The sequence below is a fragment of the Aythya ferina genome (assembly GCF_964211825.1).
Source record: "Aythya ferina genome assembly, chromosome: 2".
Taxonomy (NCBI): domain Eukaryota; kingdom Metazoa; phylum Chordata; class Aves; order Anseriformes; family Anatidae; genus Aythya; species Aythya ferina.
The window spans coordinates 35,312,100-35,321,483 of NC_140297.1; positions in this window are offsets into that span (position 1 = coordinate 35,312,100).

A 9,384-nucleotide genomic window follows, 5' to 3' on the forward strand; every position below is an offset into this window, starting at 1 on the left:
TTTCAGCCCATTAATATAATTTGGTGAGCTATTATAGTTGTTACAGCTGCTAGTTTTGCCCTTAATACTGATTTCACTTATGACCTCAGTCAGAACTAGATTTAAAGTTTGAGATGATGTAAGTGAATAAGGATTATTAGATTTATTCATATGGCAATTTAAATAAGAAACTGCCTGGCTTAGAATAAACGGTAAATGAAAAATGCATGTGATTTATAGACCTGTCCATTTTAAAGATTTATACGTGGAGTAGGATGATTAAGTAAGAGACAGACCTGATTATATGAAATATGTAATTTTTGTAATGCAATATTGGAAGCAAGCTGCTAAACAGCACCAGCATAACAATGATTGCCCAAACAGCTTTTATTACAATATTACTGTACAGCTGGTATGCAGTCATGTAAACACAAGCAGCAGGCCTCCGACCATTGCTTTTCCTTGACAACTGGTAGATGGTGTTATGTTCCCGTGAAAAGCATCATCCTCACTCAGTCACTGCCTTGCAACCTCCCCAAAACAGGCTCTGGGCTTTGTCTGTCCCTTGTCTTCAGGACTACAGGGGATTCATATGTGTCTCTGCTTTCACGGGAATGTGCATTCAAGTACTCCCAAGGCTGCAAGCCAGCATTACTGACCTTCTTCCATTAAACTCTCCCTTATCAGAAATATAGAGAGGTTTCTGAGAGCTAGCGGGAGCAATCACACCTCTCCTGCAGGACCTGAGAAGGTCCAGATGCATCATCACAGAAACAACAGGATTGGCAAAAATCATTTCACTCCTACTACATACTAGAAAGGGCAAGCTATTTTTTTGCTCTCTGTTAAGCTTGAAGAGCAGAAGCAAAAACAAAACAAAACAAAACAAAACATACCTATATTGCCTCTCATGTGTTTTAAGGCTAGAAGAAGCTGTTGTACTTATTTATTCTCCCTACATGTATAATGCAAGCCACAGACCTCCATTCCTCTGCCCATCTTCCTCTTTAGTTTAGGACTGAATGAAGTCCTAAAGCTTCACCATTAATAGTAAAAGTTATTTGTGAATAACAAAGAATGGTGCTTTAACACGTTCTAGTTAGAGCATTACTACAACCTGTTGTGTTTCCTAAGGCATAGTCTGATCATGGAAGAATAAAACAGCAATGTTACTTGTGGTTATTGCGGCATTTTTATGTGTACAGATGTGGAGATTTGAAGACCGCATGGGAAATTGTGTGTAGGGATACTAGGCTCTGCCATTCTACATGAATTAATACACTTTTTATGAGAAAGCTTAATAAATGTGTTCCAAACCAGGGGGTCTTCCATAACATAATTTGCATGAAACAGAATTGACCCAGAAAATTTTAATCTAAATCCCAATCTGATTTGTATAAAGTAATTTAATTTCCTCCCTCGTAGTTATATGGATTTTATCAATTATACCAATTAAATTGTCAAGCAGATTTATTGACCAGTCATCTACAAGACACTTTCTTTGATGTACTATTCTTGTATCATCAACTGGTCATGCATGTGTAGCCTTGGTTTTGGGTGTCATCACGTGCAGCTGAATACTCAGACGAGAAGGTTCTAATAAATGAGTTGTGTGCACCAAATTTTGAAACAGGAACGAGAATGGAAAGCTCCTTGTTTTTTAATGCAGGCACAAAACTACAGGTAATGGCAGATACGATCAATTCAGATGCTTAGCCATCCTATGTGGAAAATACACATCTGATTTCTGACCTCAGATTTGGACCTCCATGCTATTATCCAAATGTAATCATTCTTGCTAGAATGCACATCCAGTTAATTTTAAATGTAAAAAGTGAGCCATAAAATTAAAGGTTGGTTTTGAACTTGGTAACCTCTGTTTTTCAGTCCGTTTGATTTTCTCTATTGCCTGGGTTCTAGACAAGTGGCAAATCTTTCTGAAATAACCTTATTATCCATCCCGAATAATTTTGTTATTAAAATAAATTTTAATTTGTCAGAACAAATTACTAGAATCAGACATCTTGCTTCCACTGAGGGAATCAGAGTGCAACTTCTGATTTCCTCATAACCTTTTCCTAATTTCCTTCTACGAGTCTGCCAAGAAAATGAGGATAATACTGGAAGAAGAGTAAACAAGTTCCATATCTTTATAGTCAATGAAAAAAAAAAAAAAATCCACAAATATGTAGTTGCTAAATAGGAGGACTGCTGTGGGGCAGATTAAAAAGTCTAAAAAAAAAAAGCAAATGTGAGTAATAAATTTGACACTTAATGGGAGTCCACGTTTGATAACAGCAGGTAAGGAATGCACAGTGGCATGCAGGCTCCTTTCCCTCCACACGTTCAGAGAACATGAGAGATACCCAATAGCAGGTTTGGTCTCTTGGGATATTCTTCTAGACTTAAGTTTTTTAGAAATACTAAGGGCTCAACAGGAATAAGAGAATATACAGTTGTATACATCTGTATACGTCTGAGAATATACATCAATGTATATTGATGTGGTGTTGGTTACAGGGACCCCCAAATCCGGTGGTTTGTGTTATCTTCTTACAGCGAGAGCTAAAATTTTGTTTTTCACCGTTGGCATAGGAAGTCTGAATTTTTGGTTCATGTCACTGTAATGCTCAAACTCTGTTCCTAAAATGTTTTGAGACATTTGTCAAAAGCAATAAGCGGCATGATATGGTAAACAGAGCTGACGTGAAAGACAAAGACCTTGTTAAGCACTGAAGAGCCACTTGGACTATTTCTGAAATACTTGGCTGCATGCACAATCTCAGTATTTTTGGTAAGCATGCCTGTGAATGTATGCTTTGGCCAACAGCTCTGTATCACTCTAGTGAGTGATGTAATGAAAGATATCTCATGATGAATACGAAACATAAGTAACAGCTAGCTATGTTAGTGCCAAACACAGAGCAAATATGCCTCCTTAGCTGCCTGATGGCTTGGAACCGTTTCCTCTTCTAAATCCGCAGCATTTCTTTGGCCTTTACACCCATTTAAAAAATAAATAAGGGAAAGAAAATGTTAATGCACAAGCTACCTCTAGCAAAGAGTGTGTGAGACTGATAGAATCATTTAGGTTGGAAAATACCTTTATTATCACCAAGCCCAACCACCCACCTAACACTAAGAGTCCATCGTCAAGCTTCCTCTTTGGACAAGCCAGCAGTGGCTGGCTGCTGACCATTGTGACAGCAGTCTGCTGGTGTCCGGCACAGCAAATACGGCTCCTGCAGGGACTATCCTGAAGGCAATAGCACCGAGCCTGGGCTGCATCAAAGCCATGCTGAAGAGATTAGGAAAAAGGAGAAAAACATAACAAACAAACAGACCCCTGATTTTCCTTTGTAGGACTTCAGCCACCAGGCTGGTCTCCCGTACAGAATAGGTGTTTAATTCAGAGGTGTGCAGGGCAGGAAGAAATCACACTTGTGCCTAAAGACAAAAGAGCCATTGTAACACGTATTTTCTATGTGGTTTCCTCCAGTTTGCCACCTGTTTTGTGTAGCTGGAGCAGCACAAAGCAGAAGAAGTAGAGGGTACCTCTGTGGCTGTGCTGGGGCACAAAGCAGATGCAATATTGTGGGATTACCCTAGGAATCCTTCACATACTTCAGGGTGCAGAAACTTAAGCAGCAGACAGGCAGTGACTACAATCCCCTTGTTTCTGAGTCAGACATCTCACCTTGAGAAAGGCAGAAATGTTTTTACTGGGTAGTTTTGTGAGGCTTTCCTTCTAAAGTTCAGGGGCAAAGCCAAAGCATACACGTCAAAACGCAGGGAGCAGCTGAGCTCTTGTCATGCAGAAATCCAGGCGCCGTTTCAGGGACAACAGAACCAAAAGTGTTATTAACCTAGCTGGAGGATGCCCTGCCAGAAAAATAATGCTTTTCATTATGAAGATGACAGTGTAACACCCTGAATGGTAGGGAATATTATTTTTTTATCTACTGCAGTTGAATACTGCAATAGGTTTGATTTCAGTGAGTGCAAATGAAAGAGAATATGGCCTTCAGTGCTTAGCCTAGCTGTAATTACATGGGGCTGTGATTTAGGAGACAGTGTCTCATTCCTTTCTCCTCATCTAAGAGTAGCTTAAAAAACTATATATTATTTAAAATGAAGTCAAGAACACCCTGGTATCATTTAAATGACCTGAGCAGCAGATACGGCAGGCAAGAAAGAATTATTATTAAATTAACAGTTTAATAAGGTGGTTCAGCATCAGACACAGTTGGAAAAGGGAAGCAAAATCAGGAGGGAGGTTTCAAGAATTGTTCAAGCAGCTGGCAATAATATAACTGCAGCTTAAGTAAGAAACCTCAGAGCTGAAATCTTCTTTCCAGGCATAACAAAATATTTTCTGACAGGTGTGGATTCCTAAATGCTGAAGAATCAGTCTTTACACCCAGGAGTGTGCCTCTGCCTAAGAGAAATCATCACTTTCCAGTTGAAATCTTCAGTCTAAACTAAGCTCCTAAAATGGCTAACTCATTTAAGACTGAAGAAAGTTTCAGAGCTATGTAACTCTTCTTGTTTCAGCAAATCAACCTGAGTCAAAATGTATTTGTCATTTAGCTGTAAACACGATTGCCAGCTGGATACTGTCTTTCTAACTGCTGTGGCTGCAAAACACAATCCAATCTCCCCCTTAAACCCTGCACCATCTTGTCTTTCAATCCTGAGTTTTGCGGTCTTGGTGATAAATTTTTCTTGGCATACCACTGCATCAATAAGTAAAATGAAAAAATATATTAAAAAGTCTTGTTTCTTCCAAGAGCTTTAGATGTAAAGCGAGCAGACCTTGAAAGCATCAAGCCTTTCTTATTTTCCTGTACTTTGGTAGTTAGGAGCCAACAGCATTACAGTGCCTCAGGCTATCAAGATTATCAAGACGTTGACTGCCTCCAAAAAATATCCAGACCTCTTATCACATTAAATATCCTTGGATCCCACAGATGTTACTACCATGAAAATAACTGCTTCATCTGAAAAGGAAATAAAAGAAATGGAAATGTATTGATTTCTACCTGTGAGTGCAAACCACATGAAGCAATGCATTTTGTCTTCTCCCCCTCCCGACTCCCAGACAAAATCAACCCGTTCCTGCTACCTCTATCAAGTGATTTTATTTTCTGCATTTTGGCCTATTTTGTTCTGGTTGAGATTGTTTCGAGGATTTCCTCCTTGGATTTGTGTGTGTGTGTGTGTGAATATCTTCTTTTCCTTGGCTTTCAGCTAGTGCCCCTGCTGGGAGTTTAATGTTGCTGGGTTTTGGTGGCTTAAATGCATTTATTTATTTATTTTATGGGAGGATTGGTCACTTCTTATTTATCACCTTCCCTAGGAAGACAGCAAGCGTTCCTCAGGTCTCAGCTGTTATTTCCACTAGCCCTGTACTCCGAGTGTGTCTGTGCACAGTCTCCTTCACACATGCCATTGGGACTGCATTGGTAGGACGAATTCCTGCTGAGCTGCAGCCTCAGCTGGCCCCCAGCTACTATGTGAAAAAGGAAGAAAGCGTTAAGGCACAGATTCAAAAAAAGCAAGCAGGTGCCTAATGCCAATCTGTAAAGAGCCACCAACTGTCCTTATACTGAAATCAGTTGATGTAAAGTAAAAATACCCACAGAAGAAGAAAGGGTGCATTTTCCTGCATGAAGGACACTGGGCCAGGGCAAGTGGCCTCCCTCACGGAGGATGAATTGGGAGCTGGATGTTGAACTTTGGAGATCTGCTGGATTTTGCACTTTCTGTAAATGAAAGAACACATGGTTTTAAAATGAATTCACTTTTTTTTTTTTTTTTTTTTTTTTTTTTTTTCTGGACGATAGGGAGAAATACACAAAGTAGGTGGGCAAAGGTATCAGTTGAAAGAGAAAACCTGGCCCATCACTTTGCGGGAGCCTGCTGTGCATCCACAGGGTGCCAGCCACAGGAAGGGAGGGAGTTCAGGTAAGGACTTGGAGAAAGAGAGTCAATGGCTTCAGATATCAGGATGAACGGCAACAAGTGAGTTACAGCTTCACGTTACTTCTTGTTGCACGCTTAACTAGTTGAATCTGAGTGGCTGACATGATGTCCAGGGGACAAAGCATTTTACCTTTTCAATATATTCAATTATGCTGTTATATGTTGAGAAACAATTGACTTCTCACCCCTGAGTATAGATATTTGTATATATCCTAGACGACAATCCATCATTTACCTGTTTCTGCTATTGAGATTATCTGCCAGAGATGGCAAGGGGACAAACTGGGGGATGAGGCACCAAAGCATGTGTGCATTACATATCCGTATGGTATAAGAGAATTTAATGAGCCTCTCTTATGATCTGTGTCCAGCCCTATAAAATGTGGCCTCCAAAGCACTACTGCAGCTATTTCAGGCTCCTGCCAAAGGATTTGTAGTAAGAGCTTAGTAAGATACATGATCCATCCAGGTACTTATGTGATGATTTCACTGGTGTAGTAACTGTGTATCTAACATAAAGAGCTGTATCTAACATCAAGTTGTGGGGGTAAAAATTTGAAACGTAGGGAAGTGGGTCCCAGGTGTGTGATCAGCTTTTGTCATTTGATTCAGAAAACACCAGATCCAGCCACTGCAGATTCATTCTCTTTTTCCCATTTCTATCCATGCAAACACCCTTAATAAATTAAACTTACTCAAAGCAAGGAGCAAAAAAATTGGAAACAAGTTAACTAAGAATATATATATATTTTCTATGCATGCGTTTTGATAGCTAACACTGTTAAGTCTGATAATTGATGCCTTTAAGCCTGGAAGGATTTTCAAGAGAGTAGTTATAGTACCATTTAAAGGATCACTTATGCTGAAAGAAGTATGAAGTAAAATTAAAACAGGGGCACCCATTAGGAAAGTAATAAAAGTGTTGTTACTTGTTTACAGTCAGAATGACAAGCAAATGGAATGGTGAGAAATCAGTCAGATAATAAAGTAATAAAGTGATTATAGTCTAAAACCAGGAGACAAATTCTTGACATTCATATGTTTGTGACTGTCAGTACCTGCCTGCTCTGAATAAGAGCCTGAACTTCAACACTTGCATTACTCTAGATGGCTGCTGCAAAGGATTTGTATTCAATTGCTTGGCCTCCATTGTAAACTCTTTTACCCTGAAGAGGCCATTCCTCCTTTTCAATGCTGGAAGGAAGCAAAAAGGCATGCTGGGGAGTAATTCACCCATCTAACGCAGCAGAATCAATACCTAGAAATTAAATAACATACTTATTAATGCTAATGCTTCTCTGAGAGACAATTATCTATGAATTACTTATCCTGATTAAAAGCATGTTTCAAAGGAAGTGTATTTCTAAATTGAAACAATAAAAAAATGATTCATGAAATATCACATGGAAGAAAATTTCCTGATATGTTACTAAACAAAACAAATTATTATCAGGAGTTAGTGATAAAGAAAGGAGAAAAAAACAAAAACAAACAAACAAACAAAAAAAAACCAACATGACAACAACAACAACAAAACACCTATGTACTAGATTGTCTTTATTTAAAAACAGCACAACACTTGAAATTGTTAAGAGTCTCCTTTGGAGTAAACGACTACAAATGCATTTAAGAGCTGTAAATGGCTGAAACGTAATCTAGCCTCATGTGCAGCTCCCAGTCCTGACACCCATACAGCCTCTGGTGATTCAGAGCTTGGTGCTCACCCAGGCTGCATGCCCTGCTTCTCCTTCTGCAGGGATGAGTCTGAGGGACCGCATACCACAGGGACCAAGTCTTCTTTCCACTTGAGTAATTCAGGTGGAAACACAACAACTCTTGTGAAGTTACTCTACTGCAAACCTGAAGAAAGAAGTCTTCATTTTTACTTCGGAACATTTTCACCAACTCAGATCAAGCCTTCACTCAGATTTACAAAAGTTGTTTGTCTCTTCTCCCTCATAAATGAGCTGCCAGACCACAGCAAACTGCTATCAGCTGTCACATTTGCTCTTGTGTTGAACTTGACTAAGAGGCTGGAAGAGATCTTTTGATTAAGGGATTTTGAGCTAAAAGAATCATGCTACAATATCATCTATATAGTGGGATTTGCATTGATTTATTAGCAAACATGCACAGAAATAACACTGACTTTGCAGATCAGGATGAGAGGGGACGACTTTTCTGTGGCCAGTGTTTGCCACGCAGAACGGCTGTGGCACTGACCAAGACAGGGCACATAAGATCTCTGATGCTGAAACCTCCTCTGTGGGACACAATTTGAGTGTAAGATTTTGGAGTCCTGAATTTCGGGAGCCAAAGAAACCTGAATACCATCCCTAAATCTGCCATACAATATTCTCTGCGTGAAGTTTATTTCCAGCCAAAGTTAACTGGGAGAGACTAACAGAGGTTTTGGTCCCTCTCCAGTTGCTCATGTGTACTGCTGAGGACTAGGACGATACCACCCAAAAACAACGGTACAGAGTTTCTATACCCTGATAACCATTTTAAATCCACCACTTTGTTAAAGGAAAATATTAAGTGAATAAATGGGCCTACTAATGTAAAGTACATCGTTGTAGTGGTTTATGGTGATCCCAAACAGGCTCATGTCTCCTTTGAGGTGAGATGTGCCATACCATGCACCAGGAGCTGGGCCAGGCAGAAGAGTGCCATATGCTGTAACACAAATATCTCTCAGGTGGTACTGGAGATGTTGTATATTGCCAATATAACGTTGTGGAATATAAGGACCGGTTCTAGTAATGTTTGTCTTTGCATTTATCCTGTGAGATGTAATGTGAAGTCCCCTGTATTTGGCTTTGGACACATAATTTATGATAGCAAAATAAGCATTGTTACTTTTGGTTACGCTTCTGCTTAAAAATCAAGGTATGTCACTTTGGCCTGGAAAAGAAGACAATAGAATCTGACAATCAGATTCCAGTTCCTTTCAATTCCTGAAAGAAAAATATTTTTCTAATAAAAAATATTTTATCGGAATTCAAGAAATAAGGTGCAAGAGAGCACCAAGAGCATTGTAACACACCCACTGCATAGCATCACACAGAATAACATGAAAAGATGAGATGTCATTTGTGATGACAGAAAACTGAGGGACTGCATCTGTTACACACGCAGATGTTGCTGAAGAGGTGACACTGCCCAGCCAGCCTCACACTTCACAAACACTAAAACTCGTCTGAGCTGTCCTGATAATGTGCAGTGGCGAGAAGCAGCAAACGGCTTTTTCAGAGCACGGAGGAGACAAAAAGTTTGGTTACAGAAACAGACGGAAAACCTCTTTTTTCTTTTTCTTTTTATCTTTATTTCTCCCCCAAGCTAACGAACTTCCAACGCGTCCCCTTCGCTCGCCGCCCTCCGGAGGCGCTGAGGCGGCGGCGCCCCCCGCGGCTCCCC